Source organism: Calonectris borealis, chromosome 1 (genome assembly GCF_964195595.1).
Source record: "Calonectris borealis chromosome 1, bCalBor7.hap1.2, whole genome shotgun sequence".
Classification (NCBI taxonomy): domain Eukaryota; kingdom Metazoa; phylum Chordata; class Aves; order Procellariiformes; family Procellariidae; genus Calonectris; species Calonectris borealis.
This window is the reverse complement of record NC_134312.1, coordinates 55,109,799-55,128,270: the sequence shown is the minus strand read 5'-3', so window position 1 is coordinate 55,128,270 and position 18,472 is coordinate 55,109,799. Positions and strand designations below refer to the sequence as shown.

Below are 18,472 nucleotides of genomic sequence, written 5' to 3'. Positions count from 1 at the left end.
TTTCTTTTCATTCGGATCCAATTCTGCTGCCTGCCTGCTGGCTGGGCGCCTGTTCCTTTCTTCTTATTATTACTATTTTATGATTATTGTTAATATTTTATTTTTCTTCAAAGCATTTCTTCTCTCGGTCCCTTCCAACCACGCGGGTCGCGGTCCCAGGGGCCGGATTCACGGAGCCCCGGGCGCTCGCCGCGGTGCTGCGGGGAGCTGCGCGGCGCTGGCCCCGGCGGCTGCGGCTGCGGCTCGGGCCCGGCCCCGGCCCGGGAACAGGTACCGGTGCCGCCCGCGGCTCGGCACCCGGGCATGGGCTCCCCCTTCGTCCCCGCCGGGCGTCGGAGTCTGAGACCTGCCCCCTCCGGCGGCGGGGAGGGGTCGATCTCCCGTTCCCTGCACGGCCTCTCCTCCTCCTCTCCCCCCGTTTTCCCCACTGCTCACTCGCATAGCCCCCGCCCGAGCCTTGGTTTTGCCCCCTCCCCACCATTTTCCGCCTGTATATTTTATTAATCGTTAAGCTGCTTTATTAGTTCACCTTCCCGTGCTTTCTCCACCTCCGGGAAGCATTGTCGGAGCTTTTCTATTGCAGAGAATTTTTTTTTTAGATGTATTTTTAGGGTGATGCTCTGAACGCTTCCCCCTCCCCGCCCCGTATCTCCTGCCCGGCAGCATCAGAGAAGAGACTGAAGTTGTTGAGCATGTCTGAGGCGGATCAGCCTTGCAGGGAGAGAGGGGGGCAGTAGCTGCTCAGAGCAGCCCGAGTGCTTGAAGCAGGATTTGCTGGTATGTATGTGGGTCTGCATTTTATGACAGCTGTAAGTGTGAATTGTTTTCCATGCGAGATGGGAGGGGAAAGGAAAAAATACCTGCGAATTCATTAAATAAATGCCTGCATAGCTGTGAACCCTGTCCGCGTGTGCGGGAGGTGGTGGTGGTGGTGGGGAGACCCCCCCGCCATTAACCCACCCCTAGGAAAAAAAAACCCAAACCCACCCCACCCCAAGCCCCAGGGAGCCAAGGGCTGTGTTCCCGGGGGCGATGAGGGGGCCGCGTAGTGCCAGCCGGCCACGCCGCAGGTGAAACAACCCCCTCCGTGGCAGTGCGTGTGCGTGTGTGTGCGCCGGGCTGCGCGGAGCGCGCCCCACGCTGCCCACTGAGCCGAGCGCGGCGGGCAGCGGTGCCGGCAGCACTGCAGAGGGGTGGGCACGGCCCTCGCCAGCCCTCCGGGGGCTGGGCCCGGGGGTGGGCGAAATGCTGTGCGTGCGTGGGGAGGGGGCCGCGGCGGGGGGGGTGGGGGCTCGCTTTCTCTCCGCGATTCACATCGCGCCCGCTTTCCCGTCTCGTATGCATGCCTATCCCGGGAACGGTGTGGTCAGCCCGTATCTGAATTATTTATAGACTCGTGCCAGCTGTTTTTTTTTAATTTTTTTTTTTTATTCCGCTTGTGTGCACTGTTGGGAAATGCGTTTTGCCTCCCTTTCTTCTCAATATATTAATGTCTTTGTTGGGGAGAGGTTTTTATCCCCTTCAAACCCCTCTAATACAAAATTGATGCTTATTTTTCCCTTCAGGAAGGGGACGCTTTGAGGATAATCATGCTTCACAGAAGAACGGCACCGACCTCCAGTTGCTTTAAACACAACGTCCTCCACTAGGGCTCCAGGAAAAAAAAATATTATAAGAATAATCATTAAAAAGGCGAAAGGAATGCTTACTCTGGAACCTGCATTTGACGATCCTCACCACTCGCGCTGAATATCCTCTGAAGTGATTCTCTCCGGCTTTTGAATTTGCACTGCTTCAAGACGCAAGATTGCCACAAAGAATCCTCTATTTTTTTTACAGCCAAATAGGATTTTTTTTTTAACTCATTCCCCCACGTTTGCCCCCCGACCCTTATTCTTCTTATGTGGATATGCAAGCAAGAAGAGGAGACTGGACATTCCCAACATGCTCTCTCCCTTGATCTGTCCGTCTAGAGGTTCTGCTTCTACAAACCAAGGTAGGGAAATTCCTGCTTCTGTGTTTTTTGCTGGCAGCTCATTTTGGTACACGGGTTTGCCCAGGGAAGACCACTCACGGTAGAACAAAAGGTTTAGGGATGCTGCTCTTAGAAGCAGATACAGCAAAAAAAAAAAAAAAGGAGGAAACATTCACCAGACATGTTGATTCCCTCTTGGCTCATCAAATAGGACATGAAGAGAAGGCGAGAGGGATGCTTTGAGTTACATACCGTGTCGTGAATCGGGGGAAAGTCCCTTGTGATTTTTTTTTGGGGGGTGGGCAGGTGGGGTCGGGAGAGACACGGGAGGAGGAACACGGCTTTCGAAAGGGGTGAAACAGAAGATAATTCCATCCATCCATCCATCCATCCATCCATCCATCCATCCATCCGCAAATTGCCTCTTTCTTTTCACTGGTCCAGCGGCTCCTTGTCACGCTTTGATGTGAAAATAGAGCTCATTAGGAATAACAGTACGTAGAAACCTGCTTGTTGCCGAGGAGGGTGGTGCATTACTTAAAACCCACGCCGGCCTCTCGATCGTGAGCGGCCTAACGCGGGGGCCGGGGCCGGGGGCCCGGGGGGGGCCGGGGCCGCCCCTGGCACCGCGGCAGGAGCCCGCCCAGCGCCGGGGCGAGCGCGCCTGCTTGCGTGGAGGTGAAGGGCTATTTTAAGTCCAAGCACGTCAAGAGACTTAACCTGAACCTACGAGGCGCTCTATTCAGGCAACTTCACGGGTTTTAATTTATCCCCGTCCCTCTGGTGCTGTCAGCGGGCATCGTGGCCCCTCTCCGCCGCCACCCCCCCGCCTCCCGCGCCTCGCACCCCGCGTCCCCACGCAAGCAGCCCCTTCCCCAGCCCATTTGGGAGGGATGCAAAATGGCTATCGTGCCGCTCGGCTGTAGATACGCGAGAGACACCGGTGCATCCGGACCGTAACGTGACATGTGAGTCTTTCCGTAAGATGGTGGCAAGACAAAGGGAGCGGAGCGCCGGGGGGTGCGGGAGCCCGCGGCCGCCGCGCCCCGCCGGGAGCGCCGGGCACAAGGTGTTGAACGTGTGGGGGTTATTTTAAGCCTCAGTCCGTGCCCGCCGCGCTGCTTCGTTCGGCACGCGTGGGGCTGCGCGCCCCCCACGCCGAGAGGGAGGCAGGGGAGACGGGGCGAGCTGCTGCAACCCCCTCCTCCCCCCGGGGCGGACCCCCACCACCCTTACCCTCACCGTCAGCCCCCGCCTGGGCTCCCCCCGACCCGCCTCCCCCTGCCTCTCGTCCCTAGAGCAGACCGGAGGCCTGGCCGTGGGCGGAGGGAGGCAATACATAGCAGTGGGCTCACGCCACAGCTGGAAGAGGAGGAGGGAGGGGGGTGGCCCCCCAGCCCTGCCGTCGGGCGAGCCGGGGGGCCGGGACGGGGGCCCCGAGCCCCTGAGGCACCCGGAGCATCCTGCGGCGGGGGCGCGCCTCTCCCGCCCCCTCCCTCGCCTTGGTCCTTTCAGTGGGTCTTTCCCACGTTTCTGAGGGGGTTTTGTCCTGGCTTTCTGAGGGGGTTTTTGTCCTATTGTTAAAAAACAGGAGCGGTTCCCCGTCGAGGGGTTGAGAGCCACCTTTCCTGCCATATTCTGGCTGTGCTTCTATAAATATCTAAGGCTTCCCAGGGTTTATCCGCGCCTGGATCCTCCCTTCCAGAGCGCTCCCTCCCTCCCGCTCCCTCCGCAAGTGGGAGTAGAAAGTTTACCTGTGCGGGGAAGAGGGCGTGTGGGAGCCTTTCTCCCGTTTTCGGGAGGAATTTCTCAAGCTGCGCAGCTCCCGGCTGCTGCCGGATCCACCCGAGACCCCAGCGCCGCTCGGGCTAGGGGGTCGTAACCCCCTCCCACGGGTCTCATTTCCCCGTGAGAGCCCCTAAAAGCACAAGCTCCGGGGGGGATGCCAGCAGGTGGGATGCAGGCCCACGCCTCAAGGAGCAGGGCAAGGGGAGAGGAGGGCAGATGATGAGCGAGCCCGGCTCATCCCCTGCCCCTCTGCCCCCCGCCCCGGGTTTTGCAGGCAGATCGGAGGAAAGGGTGGGAAGTTGCCTCGGGTGTCTGGCAAGGGCTGTGTGCTCCCCCGGAGAGCAGTGCCCAGCGCTGCCCGCGCGGTGCCCGTCACAGCCGCCAGCCCAACCTGCAGGGCACCGGGCCCAAGCGGGTGCCACATCCCTGCCATTGCCCTTTCCAGCCATGACCTGGGCCAGGTTTGGGCAGAGGTAGAGCAGGGTGGATCGGAGTTGGGGAGGGGTCTTGCAGCTTTGATGCTTAGCTGTGGGGGCAGGGAGCATGGGCCCACATCCTCATCCTGCCTTTACCTCCCAGTCTCTCTTGCTGCTACCTTTACCTGGGACTTTTCCTTGCCTTCCCTGTCAGTTCCAGCATGGGCAAAAAGAGGTGCCCTCTAATATTGCCCCCCACCATCAAGCACAGCCACCTGAGGCCCTGCAAGCAGTGCAGGGCGGGCAGATGGTCCCCCCTGAGCTGCCCCTTGGCCAGGCAGGGAGGGCTGGGTATGCAGCACCCCCAGCTCATGGGGCCCTCAGTGCTGCCCCGCTGCCCAAGCCCTTGGGGAGCAGAGCAGGGGCATGGCACCCTGGGGTGTGGGGTGACCTGGTGTGCCCCAACGGCAGCTCTGGGGAGACCGGCAGTGCATGCGTGGGTGCAGGGTGCTCTGTAAGAGAGGGGGTGTGGGTATGGGTGATTTTCAAGCACTCACCCACGCCGCCCCAAAGCAGCAGCTCCTGTCGCCTCCGCATATCCTGGTTTTCTCTGGTCCCCCACCACATCAGCTTGTCTCCCAGTCCTGGGTGGGGGTCTCAGAGGGTTGGGACAGGATGGAGCAGGTCGAGGGTGGAGTGGGGAAACAGCCTGGGGGTGACGAGACCCACTTCAGTTTCCCCTTGGCTCTACCTTTGGTATACAGAGGCAGATCTCAGCAGGGAAAAGGAAAGAAGTGTGGTCAAAGCCACTACACCTCTTCCCGGGGACCCTCGGCTCTGGCTTGGTGACACACACCTGCCACACCAGCCCATCGCAACCTGGGACAGTCCTGGTGCCTCTTGCGATCCCTTTGTCAGTGAGACCATAGCTGGCAAAGGAAGGTGTCAGGAGCAGCCCCCAGCCATCCTGGGCTGGGCAGGGTTCTCAGGATACCTGCGTTGATGGCTGAGTTTTACATTGTACCTGTGCACGCAAGAGCACAAAGAGATCACGAGGAGATGGAAAATACAGAGCAGGGGTAAAAATCCCAACCTTCTATCTCCATCTAATAATTTAGGCTTTGATTTGTTTTATCCTCATTTTAGATTACCAACTGCTCCTGTGTAAAACCCCTACCAACCTATGAACCAGGACCCCATTCCCAAACCCTGACCTACAGGGGGAAAAGGTGGTGGCATTAATTTCTGCATTTCATGTGCTGTTGGAGCTCAGCTGGGGCTGTTCCTTGTGCTTGGTTTGGAAGAGGGCAGGTGGACCCCGGCTCCTGTTCCAGAGCCATTCTGTGCAAGCGGATGGAGCTGCGCTTGGATTCCCGTGCCGGACTTGCGTTGCCTGGGATGGCACTGGGAATCTGTCTCTGCAGTACCATGTGGGAGGTCTGGATTTGATTCCCAGTGCTGTTTTCTCATGTCCCCAAGCTGGCAGAGGATGGGAATGCTGTACAGACAGCACTGCTTGTCTCTGCAATGGGCTCCATTCCCCACTCCCGTCTTTTGCTCCTTAGGATGTGCAAAAGCTGCCTGTAAGATAGTCCAGACTGAGAACTGGTCCCTAGAGCTTTAATCTGCTTGGCATTTAGGGAGGGCACAGCTCTACTCTGCCTGTACTCTACTTCTCAGCATGGCTTGGTGGGCAGTGGGGAAAGAGAGTTATCTTGCAGCTGGAGAATACGCAGAGGATTTTTAAAAATTTTTTCTTTTCTTTGTGTAAGCAGCAATTTATCACAAATAAATGGATTAGTTAATAGGAGAGATGGACTAGATGATCTTTTTGAGAGAGAGGGCTCCATGTACTGTGATTGCCTAATCTACAGTGGGATGCTGGTAGTGTCCGCTCTGCCTGACATCGGGGCTCTAGGACTGCCTGACTCTTTTGCGATTCTGTGATTAACCTTCTTGGAGATATATTTATACTTGATAGAAAAGCAGGGAGTGGCTGGGAGAAACATGGCTGATAAGTTATCTGCTATTACCCTGATCCATCCTCCACCTAGCCGTCCACAAGAATTCTTTAAACCACAGTGAATCAACTTACTCATTTTGTTGCTTCGCCGCAGTCGGACGGACGAGCTACTGCCCTGGGTGCCTCACTGCGTAAGATGAAATGGCAGTTTGAAGATCGCAGCACTGAAATATGTGGAAGGGGAACCAGAGGAAAATAAGATATTTAAAGCTAAGCATGGCCCTCCTGCTACCATTGCCTTGTCCCTTCCTCTGAGCCTTGTGTTTCTGCTTCAGCTAAGTGCGTCATAACAGGAACTAAAAAGACCGTTTCTCCAGCCACGAAGGGGGCTCCACCATCCCTCTGACTTACCCGTCTTGCGTGTCTGTTCATCTGAAGACAGGAGAGGAGGTTCCTGGCAGGTATGGACTGGCGCTTGCTCTAGCAAAATTAGTGGCATGGTGCTAACTGGCCGGGAATCAGGAGACTGACCCAGCCGGGTTAAATGTCAAAGCTACCCTTTCGTGTTGGGAAAAAAAATCCAAATGCACCCACCCTTTCTAGTTCAAGAGCTCATGGCTTCCTTAAGCCACAAACCACCAGCTGCCAGCTAGAATTGTGCATCGGAATGTGAACTGGTGTGCGTGTAAAAGGCGACCAAATGCACCGTGGTGATCTGTGCAAACCAGGCAGCGTACCTCCATGCGCCTGAGGTCAACTGCAGAGGAAAAAACCTCTCTATGTGCTCAGAAACAAACGCGTGGCACTAGGCAGTGTGCAAACTGTGCTGCGATCAAGTCAATTCAAACCATGGCTAATTTGGACCTCTCAAGGCAAGGCTGCTTTTTCTTTAGTGTTTTGGTTTTCTTAGAAGTAGGAGAGAATGCTGGCTCTGGGCAGGAGGAGGGACTGGCTTCTCTTTCTTTAATTTTTACATATACGCTGAATATGCTTATGTGAGGGGAATAAACATATTGCTTTTTCTGTACTTAGGGCCACTAAAAAAGGGGAGACGGAAAGGGTATGTGTTCTGAGACTCACTGTCAGCTGATACTTCCTAATACAGAGGGTAGTTGCAGACTGTAAAGTATGCTGGGTGGCTCTCTTCCTTTTCTAACACAAGCAATCAAAGACCATGTTTCAGAGCCACCAATATATATGGATTGATTAAGCATCTGGGGAAAAACAGAACTTATGAATGTGAGTGTTGTTACTGGCTCAAAGTGAAGGGGATGATACTAAGCTGAGACCTCTGTAGCATTCACTCCCTATACTTCTAACCCTATCCACAAGGAAGGTTCAAAACTGAAAGGAGTCACTGAAAGTGGCTCAAGTAGTGTTAGGTTGCCAGCTCTGAATACTGAAGATGTTTTTGTATTCCCAGAGCACATACAGTGTCATTAATATTGGTGTGCACGACTGTGCTGAAACATTTATTGGGAAGAAACACTTTTAGGGGAAAAATGGGGATTTGGTCTTCATGGTCTGTTTGGTGGCTTGTCTCTGCTGATTGCTCATCCACCAAAACAGGTGTGGGGCCACCAGTTTATCTGACCTGAATAATCCATGAGACATTGTTCTGTTGCCCCTACTCACCCCTGGCATGCTAGGCACGTAGGAGCTCATGTCCAGTTAACTCTCCATGTGACAAACTCATAAGTTAATTCTCAAGGTAGCAGTCAGCCTACACTACTTCGTCTGTGTGAAGCTATCTAGTTGTGAGATGGGAACAGTTCTCACTTACTGCACTCCTAGTCTGGCTTTGAACCACCGATCAAGAGATCAATCACTCTAGCTACCACCATACTCTACTGGAGCTGCTGTCTAGCCCATGTGTGAGCTCCGTATGCAAGCCTCGTTTGTTCAAAATGGTGAAATGATAAGCCTAACACTTATTTACAGATACGGTTAAACCCTACTTAGATAACTGCGTTCGGTTTGGGGGCTGCACTTCCCAGAGAGGGTAGGACTGGCGAGAGTGAGGAGGAGTGAACAAACACAATGATCACAGATCGGAGAAAGCAAGACCTGTAAAGAAAGGTTGGGAGAGCCAGGCAAGCTCAGTCTGGAGAAAAGGCAACTGTGGGTGGATACCTAACTGTCTGCAGACAGAGCAGAAAGAGCACAGGGGCCAATTATTTTCATTAGTCACCGAGGACAGATCAGGAAATAAATGAGTTTAAGATGAAGCAGAGAGAATACAGATTAAACATTAAATTAAATGTTTACTGCAATAATGGTTTAGTGACAGTAGAAGATGCTGATAAACGTGGCAGAATGGCTGTGACTGAAGATATTTAAAGCTAGATGTAGGTGCTGAACTATCAGGATTTTTTGTCTAATAAAGTCTGTCTCCAGTGAACCATAGATCGTGATATTTGCATGCCTAGCCAAACAACTTTGGAAGAAAGGTATTGAGGTTGATCTGTTCTGTGTGCAGGAGGGAGGGACTGACTGTCCCACTGGAGGAAACCCTCCCCACCTGAGTGGGTTTGGCACTGGCCCTGTGCTCCAAATCTCATACGGTACACGTAGGAGTCAACATGATGGTGTTGACTGGTGCCACAGCTTGAGCGTATCAGGAGATGCCCAAAGATGTCCGGTTTTCAAAACCTCTGGTACATTGTGACAGCACATCCTGACCTGGGGGACGGCTAGAGCTTCAGTATAGAAATCTGTGCAGAAGAGACTTACAAACCTGTCCCATGTGAATGATGCTTTTGCAGACGCAGTTCTTGAATCCTGTGATAAGCTGGGCTCTTCTAGATTGAGACCATGTCCCTTTCCTTAGGAAGCTTCACCTGTCTGTAGCCATTGCTTTCAAGGTTTTACACTATCACAGCATCTGAATAGCTAGTGTGCCAAAAAACTGCTACTGCAAGGGGAGGTGACGTATATCATCACATACTGAACGATGTGAAAATGCACGCCTTGCTATTTCATGATGTCATTCTTTTGTCTTGCAAGATGAGCTACAGTTTAAAGATGCCTTATGTTTACGCACCTTTGCTGCTTCCAGAAGATAAAATGGGATTTGGGGAGTCATGAGCATCGTGGTTTCTGAGAATCATCGCTTCACTAGCCAGCCTTCACGGTCGCACCTCTCTGTGCCCTGAGTTGGAGGAGCTTCCTGTGCAGGGTTGGGGTTTAGATAGGTGGCTTTATTAATGGGTTCAGAGAGGGGTCTCCCTACTTTGAGTCAGCAGAGATTCCCCTGCTGGTAGCTGGGAGGGCTTAAAGTGCAATTTTGAGACTGTGAGTTTGGCCAGCATTGGGAACGTACTGTGTGTACGAACTATGCCAGCTTATATCCTCCTGTGCATCAGCAGAAAGGGGGACTGTGGTACAGCCTTGCTGGTGGATTACACTATTTTTTAGCAGAGCAACAAGCATGTAATCCTGACCTCTGGTGTTTTTCATAAGAACCAGGGATTTTTTATACAGGTGTCCAGGACAAACTCAAACTCAAATGGAGGAAATTTAAGCTCTCTTTTTTCATTATACTTGGACTTAACATTTTTATTTCACCTCTTCTCCTAATCTCTTTGTTAAGGTTGCCATGCACTGTTGAAGAGCTAATAAACACAACTCCTTCTTGTGGATGTATAGTTTCTTGCATGTATGACCTCTGAAGAATTTGGAGGATTTTGCAAAAGAAAACAAATGTAAAACTTAGTAAGTTCACTATTTCAAAACAGACTAGAAGTTGAGATGGTTACTAGGAGCCAGCTGAGACAGGTAAGATTTGGAGTCATGAATCCACTGATAATTTACTAGCACAAACGCCATGTCCTACACCGCAGCTGATTGCCTAATGAACAGAAAATTGTTTTCAGGTGATGGGCATAATAGCCTAATGATAGCTGAAGACAGCAGTGGCCGTGTATTGCCTCCGGCTGTGGGCTATGAACGGGACACAGGGGGATATGGATAGGTGAGAGGTTGTAGTCTGCCACAACAAGGGACAGTGGTTTTGTCCGCCACAAGGGACCTCTGGTACGCCAGCATCCCCAGCTGGGAATGAGATCCTGGGGATACACAGTGGATGTTTGGAATGCGAAAGGCGAAGGGACTAAATGAATACCGCCTGGAAATGAATTGCAGAAGATCTGCTAGGAGCCTAAAGCTGGCTCTGATTCCAAGGGTAATCCTAAATCTTCACAGCATCTGTGGGCAGGTGGTTTTGAAGCCAGTTTTGTGCAGTGAGAAGAACGGCTCCACTGCTACATGGAAAGGTGTAGAGATGCTGCCAGCCGCTCCAGGAGGAGGATGGAGAAAGGGTCGCTGCTGTGAATCTCTTTGTGCCGGGTAAAGCGGGATGTTAATTAATTGCATATAACTGGATTGTTGGGGAATTTCTGTCACAGGACTCTGCTGAGAAATGCATACGAAGTGCATTGTGGCAGAGGAAATGCACAAAAATGCACTAGCTCACGGCTACTCGCACGTAGGCATATGCTTGCGTGGAAAGCACGCAGGAGGGATCTGCATATCCCTGCACCCCTCTTTCTCCTCCTTTGTAATTCTCTGGTATCACTGGCTGCTGTAGTCAGTGGCCTAAACATCTCAGGGGAGATTCCCTTGTGTCAGACGTGTTTCAGCAGAGGCAGGCTGAAACATCAGAGGCTGACAATCCCCAAGGGAGAGTCTAATGAAAGCGACAGAATGACATAATCTGTTCTCGCAGTCTCTCCTCTTCAGCTCTCCACGTTTTTGGTGCAACTTGAAATTACCCTCTACTTTATTACTGAAAAAGTGAATATTATATATAATTAAAATTGCAAAAATAGTGCCCTGAAACATTGCAAATCAAACTATAAAAGCAGTTTGGATGTGGTCTGAGGGACCACGTATTTGAGTGTTCTGGGAGGAAGCTTTTAAGGCTCCGTGTGGAAGTAACAAAGTGGTAAATGCCACAAAAGCATAAATGAAATCTCAGAAAAGACATTGCAATCGTTTCATTACATGATGGGGGGCCTGCACTCTAAACAGGAGGAGATAAAAACTAAGTAGCTTAGAAGAATAAGATAGCTGTGGGATGGCTGCCTTGAAAGATACAGTGACTCTTACAGAAAGCTCTCTTTGAATCCCTGGTTTGAAAGTCTGCAAACTTTCAAACCAGGGATTCAGAGAGAGCTGTAAGGATCATGCTTTATCCACTTTTAATTTGCACCATTTCAATGGGGAGCAAAGGGGCTAAAAGGCTCTCTGAACTTGAGGCTCAGAGAACTTTGCAGGAGCTGAGTGCCTGTGCCTCTGCACCCTTTCAAGCAGAAGCTGGATGCCCACAGTGGGTATCTTACCTGAGCAACCCTTTCTGTGCAATGTTTTTTTTTACTGGAGGGAGGAATAACTTTCAGAAACTTCTCAGACACACAATAGGAGATGATTGTTGGTTAATGACATATCTCGCTTTAATACTCTTACACTTCTTTTTGTTAGGACATTGAAGTGAAATCACGTTTCATGTTCACAGCTTGTCAGAGAGATCCCTGACTTCAACTTTTGATGTTAGAGATGGTGACTAAGGTTTTTGACAGGAGAGGTTTGTAGTGGAATGAAAGTGGCAGGAAATGGTTTACTGCCCCACAAAAAAAAAAAAATTAATTTAATAGATTTTGCTAGTTCTGCACTGAAATTAATTAGAGCATTTGATGTGTTTTCATGAAAAAGCGGAGAAAAGCCCAGAATAGCTAGCAGCCTGGTAAGCAGAAAAGTAACTGGGTTTTGGGTGACGCATTCCTATTCTGCATACTTTAGAGTGGGGACTTGTCCCCGAGGCTGTCCTAGCCAACATGAGGGCCCAGACTACTGGGTCCTCTGCAGTAATGCTTTCTTAGTTGGAGCTTTTCCAGTTGGAGCTGTTCTACTTTATATAAATGCCTATTCATTGTGCTGGAGAGGGAGTGCTCTAACGACTGGGCTGAGGACGTAGTTTGTTTCTTTGGCCCAGTATACGGTAATTACTTATATAAAGGGAAATGACTTCAGTATGAAAGAAATAGAGAAGCCGGCTCCATAGCCCAGAGGCTGTGGAGTCCTCTGAGATAAGGGAGACACGGGAGCTAATTCTCCCTCCAAATTAGGCAGTGCAGGTTTGTTCTTGTTCTGCTTTGGATGCATTTGTATTTCCCAGTGACAACAAAATGTTTCATTTAGCATCCAGATCCACTGCTGTCTCTAGGTGGGAGAAAAAGTGACAGGAGGAGGTGAATTCCCAGGGAACAAAGACCTGATCCTCAAGCAAATGCTCTTAAACAAAGGATGAGGGATGAGAACTACAGAGACTCTGCGACAGGAAACCAGAGTTATTGCTTCAGTGAAAATTTTTATCATTGCCTAAACGTGCAGGTAGCTCTTTAAAGTTGTCTCCAGATCTTTAAAATCACTTGGGATTTTCATTCCTGCAGTTTGTATCCCTCGATATATCCCCTCTCGTTGTTCATTATACATTTGCTTTTATAAGCTTGGTGAGACGTTTGACTTTTATATGGAGAGGGGAGTGTTTCCAGAAGCTAACACTAGCTGTGGGAGACTTGTTTCCAGAGGATCTCCAGGGAGTCAGTGGAGAAAGAGGGGGTCTTTCGAAGGGCAGTGTAGAGCAGAAGCCCAATGGATGTGCTCCAGCTTGCCCTCCAGAGAAGCTAATCCTTATTGACTACAAAGGCAGCCTACATAGGTGAGCTTCCTAAAGGCTTTTAAGTCTCTCTTTTGTTCTGTGTATACACATGTCAAGGATGTACAGGGCTGGGGGCTGGACGAGATAGGAGTTGTATTAAATTATCCCTCTTCCACCACCCAATTTGGAAAACAGTCGTGATCCAGGGGGAAAACCTCCTGGTCCTCTGTCTTGTATTTTTCCACTATAAGAAAACTGTCTATCTGATAGTCCATCTCTTTTCGAACATGAAGGCCTGGAGATCCCTCAGTCTGGATCTGATGTAAATGGTTCCTGAACGTGATTTGAATTTGCAAGAAGCAGCAATGTCCATATAGCCGATTCAGTCCACACAGCCCATCCGTGATCTCTGGACTTCTCAAACCTTAATTTCAAGCCTTAATCTCAAGTGGCAAGTTGGCACACTTGACATGTCCAGGTCCCCTGACATGACCAGGTATCATAGGGCTGGTCCTTGGCACACCACAGAGAACGGTCCCTCAGGATGCTGCGGAAAGGTTAAGGAGAGATGGCCAGGGCTTGCTTCTTCTATAACCACTGTGTCCCAGGAGGGAGCTGGTGTAAGAATGACATTTAATTATACGTCTTTGTACATCTTTGCCTGCATGCGTTTAGAAGCATTGCCCATTTCCACTCAGGAAGATGTTTCATAAGAAAATATTGCTTGCATGATGAAGCATAAAAATCGAACAAAACAGAAAATTAGAGAGAAGGTTTGCGCTGGCAGTCTAACTGTGTCCTTTTTAAGCGCACAGGGTAATACGAAATCCATGTATCTTCTCTGACATGAGTCTTCTGTGATACTGTAGTTTGGCAGCTGTGGCAGGACAAATTGCAATGTGTACCTACAGAAGGGTTCAGCTGCAGCCCAGAGGCCGGATCCGCTGTCCCTTTGAAGTTGGGCAGAATCTTGGCATTGGCTGTGGTGAGGATTGGATCGACTTTGGGTGTCTGCTCTCTGGTGTGAGATGCAAGAACTTGCAATATTTCTTTGAATCAGCTTCATTTCAAAGTATTATTGTTTATAAACTTTTTCACTTTTGTCATCTGAGGAACATCTTAAAGAGCTATTGAGGTACTGTCTAGGTTGCTATCTTGATGCCTGCAATGAATGCTGCATAAATCCTCGATATTAGCTGCATACAATGGGTGTTATTTTTTGTCTTTGTATTTGATGATTTCCTTATTTTTCAAGCATTAAATGACGTGATTTTAAGGATACCAACAGATTCATCAACATTTCTTTTGCTGTATAAGTTCTCAGGTGTTTCTTGATTGCCTAATGTATTGCTTTCCCTGCAGTATAAACCAGCAATAAGTATAGAATCTGGTTGACATTCAGTTTTGGGATCAGATAAAGTTATGTCGAGTTTCCTCCCCCAAATCCTCATGGACTGTGCCCGGAGGAGAAAAATCAATGACTCTCTGGTAAGAACTGCTTAAAATGGCTGTATTTGGCATAGCTGAAATTTCCATTTGAACAGAATTTGAGACTTTTAAAGCAACTTAACATAATCTGCATGACTTTGAAAGAGTAATATAAAATGATGGTTTAAAAGTTGCAGCACAAAACTTGATGGAAAATCATAGAACTTGATTTTACTGTCAGAGATCCAGAGGGAGAGAAAAAAGAAAGAGTTAAAGACCTAAATACCCTTTAAAACTCCTCATTTCCTTTATTATAGGATGTCTAAATGTTTAGTGAACTTAAAGGAGATGGCAGAAAGACAGTGCTTGGTCCAATGCTCCTCCTGGATATGACAAACCTACATGTTTTTTAGGTGAAGCCTGGGGTTTAGAGAAGTTCATATGCAAAAGACTTAACTTGAACCTTGGCTTTACTGAAATGCCACATTTATTACAGCAGCTGAAGAAATACAGAACTTGGAAAAAAAGCATCTGGGGATAGTCTGTTCAATGAAAGATCAGCATAGCAGTGTAAAGAGAAGGCAAATTTCACTTAGAAGCAGCAGGTTAAGCTGTGCCTCTTAATATAACTGGAAATGAAACATTATACATTCATACCAGTAAGTGGAAGAACAAGCCATACAACCTTGAGCACTCCTTGCAGTGCACTGAATGGGTGGTGTTCCTTGGTGCAAAACTGGAGGGCTTGGAGAAGATGTAATTGAGAATTGTCTCATTGCTTGCCACAGCAAGATGGTAAGAGCCATGCTAAGATTTTTCTTGGCCATAGTCAGCTCCCAGTTGGCTGAAGCCAAGCTGACCTTCTCCATCCTGGCTGAGCTGGTCTAGTATATGCTGATCAACATTTGGCAGAAAATGCCCATCCTTGGTCTGTGCCAGGAGATACGGTCAGGTGGTTTGGCTGGAGTTCCTCTCCTCTGGATGTATGCATAGGTCTGGTCTTTCTTTTCAGGCTAAAAGCATCCCAAGGTCTTGTGGACTAGCCTCCTGCAAAGAGGCCCATGGGCTTCAAGTAAGTGCAAAGTGTAGAGGTGGGAGAGGTGTATGTGGGCATCGGCGCCATGTCGCCTTTTCTGAACATCCGAAGGATGAGTACTCTGTAGTTTCGTACTTTTATTCAGTCCACTTTGTTTTCCCGCTGCTCAAACTGATCCTGTTACTTGCAGTGAGGATCTTTGTGGTGGTGCTAAACACTGTCATAAATCCAGCAATTCACGTACATTGTGGCTTTTCAAGTGACTTGAGTTGTGCTAAGCCTCTTCCCTCACTTTTTTCTGTTGGCACATGAGACTGGAAAGTTAAGCCAAAGACCTTCTCTTGCTGGTGGTGAGGAGGAAGTGTGTTGACATGGATCATGAGAATAGGTGGTGGCAGAAGGGCAGATTTATACACCTCGTTGGACTTTCCCTGGCAGTAAATTGCATTCTGGTCCTGGGAAAGCCTGGACCATGAGGGACTGAGAGAGCTGACTCGTAAATTTACCCGCAGTAGCAGTACATATGCACGGGAGAGGGTGGGAGGGAGTAGCCGGTGCTTTCTTTTCCCCTGTTTTCTGGGGAGAGGGGAACTGGTGCTACAGCCTGCAAGGTGTGGGTAGATGTGCCCCCCTTCACCTGGGGCCCGGAGCAGAGGGGGAGCAGGCGCAGCCAGAGGCACAGTGGCAAGGACCCCCGACCCACTTCATTTAGACACTGCTGAGCCGCAGCTGCCTTGTGGCTAGCAGCAGCGGGACTGGGCTGAGCAGCATCTCCCCCACAGAGCTGCGCAACTGCAGAGGCGATGCATCAACGCTGCCCAGGGCTAGCTCTCCAGCCACCCCTGACCCTGTGGCACCCCACCTTCCTCTTGCTCCTCTGTCCTCTTCCCCCCTTCTCCAGGCTGTACAAGCCCAACTGGACTTCATGCCATCACCCCCAGCTGGGGGTCAGGGCAGCCCTGCAGGCGATGGGTGTAGCAGGGGGCCAAAGCCACCCTGTCTCAGTGCCTTTGAACTAGTTTGGGAGCTGTTGGAGGCTCTGGTGTCTGTAGGGGATCTGGGGGGTGGAGGGGCAGGGGAAGAGTTTTGGAGGAGATTTCAGAGGGACAAGGTTTGGAGGAGAGGGAAGGGTTTTTTCTTCTGCATCCTAAAAAAACCTTCTTTGCACCAAGGTCCTGCATTTGTGACTGCCTGGTGCTCGGGCAGCGTCTGGGGTGGTTTGCACCAATGTGATGTCTCACAGAAAGGCTCTGAAGAAGCCTCTCCCCAGCCCTGGGATGAAGGAGGAGGGGAGCCCTTGACACCACCGTTCGGAGGAAGATGATGTGCAGGCTATTAGGGAGGTGCCATGACCGCTTTGAGGGTGCCTACAGAGAAAGGCGTGTACAGAAATGTAGCCCAGCACTGATACATTTGGGCGTTGCTTAATCGGCACCTGCCCAGTGCTCCCAGTTGTTCTCACAAGCCATGCATGGGTCTCCAGGGGCCTCTGCTTTTTCTGAGAGCAGCAGGGCCTGATGCAAAACTGTCACACAGCGGCACCACGTTGGGACACCACCAAAGCCGAACTGCAGAGTTTGAAAACCCTTTGGCAGTTTTCGGTGAGGGACTGATGCTGGGGACAGGCGTGTGAAAAATCCATATTGTCTTGTGAATTTAGGGATGTGCCTTGACTTTACTCTGATGACAAACCCCGTGCCTTTTGCTTTGTGAGAGTATTTCCATTGGAAATCAAAGAGATTTGAGATATATAGCTGGCTAAGCAGTCATACCTCAGAATAGGATTTGGGGATTAACAGAGTGGATAATAAATTGAATAGTAGGAGTTAAAATCAGCCTGCACTCGGAAAGAAAGCAGACATGAGAGGTACACCCCTGGAAAGCAGTAATGCCAGAAACGACACTGGGGTTACACTGGTTAGCAAATGAGATATGGGCTGGCAATACAATGCGGCAGCAAAGAAGCTGATGTGATTTCTGGATCGCATAAACGGAACTATTGCATCTCGGAGCAAGGAAATGTTTTCTACGTGTTTCTAGTCATGTTTTCATGATGTGCCTGGTTTGAGTGTACCTGGGCTATTGAGTTCATTTCTGGAGAACTCGGTGCCCCAAAGATGGCAGCAAATTAGAACAAATTCAGTGGAGGAACAAAAATGATTAAGATGCTGGAGGGATTGATCTAAGCGGGAAGATTAAAGTAACTAATTACATTTAGCTTGGCCAAATGACAATTAAAAGAGAGATGTGATGACTGCTTTAAAGTGTGTGCTTAAGAATGTAAACACCAAGGAGAGAGAAAGAGAGCGAGGAATTGTTTAGTGCTGCCGGAGCGGCGGTTGGTTAGATGCCCGGTCTGCACTGCTAGGGGAGTTGTGTAGGAACCTAACCAGAACCGAAGGAGAGGTAGCTGTAACCAAACAATAGCAGCAAACCGAACAAAAAGAAGTGCTGAATAGACAGCACAGTTCCCTGCTGTGAAGTGCGGCAGAGGCTAAAGTAAAATTCCCAGCGAAGCGATGGCAGTCTCTGAACAAAAGTAGCCCTGGGAGCTTTGCTACAAGGAGTGTCCAAAATTCTCCGGGAGAGGAGGGAAAGGATGCGGTGTTCCCACAGGAGTCCTCCCCCTCAGATTTGCAGGACCTGTAGATCGTTTCTCTCCTGTCCTTTTGGCTGTGATTGCATAGTGTTGCATCCATGTCGGGGTGTGGTGTTCTTAAAACGATAGTTTGCAGGCTGGAGGGGGAGCAAGCAAGGGGATAGGGGTAGACAACAGTAGACACTAAGTCCTGTAAGAAATGCCAAGAGAGCCAGGCATGTTCAGTCTAGAGGAAAGGTAACTGTGGGTGGAAATCTAACTGTCTGCAAATCTGTAAAGACTGTTATAAAGAGAGAACAGGGGCCAATTATCCTCTTTAGTCACTAAGGGCAGATCTGGAAGAAAGTGGACCCTTAGCTGAAGCTGGGAAAATCGGGATCCATATGAAGGAGAAGCCTAAGTGTGGGGTGTCAAGGAGGCTAGGAGGGGGTGGGGGAATTGCCGTGAGTATAGATACTAAGGGATGACATTAGACACCCACTTATCAGGGGACGACACAGGCATCAGGAAACCGATCTCGTTTCAGCACGATTTCGTCTGATTTCATAGTCTTTAAAAGGTTGTAGAGTTTGTGAATGAGCCAGTGCTGTGGTGCTTTTTCCTTGTAGG

At 49.8% G+C, this 18,472-nt stretch overlaps 1 protein-coding gene across 1 annotated transcript in view; it reads left to right on the top strand.

The window, feature by feature from the left end:
* The first annotated feature begins 1,095 nt into the window (after nucleotides 1–1,095).
* The window catches only part of GRIN2B (glutamate ionotropic receptor NMDA type subunit 2B), a 203,962-nt gene continuing 186,585 nt past the window's right edge, over nucleotides 1,096–18,472 (top strand). The window contains exon 1 of the mRNA XM_075153102.1: nucleotides 1,096–1,996. The gene's annotated coding sequence lies outside the window, so the exon portion shown is untranslated. The remainder of the gene's footprint in view (nucleotides 1,997–18,472) is intronic.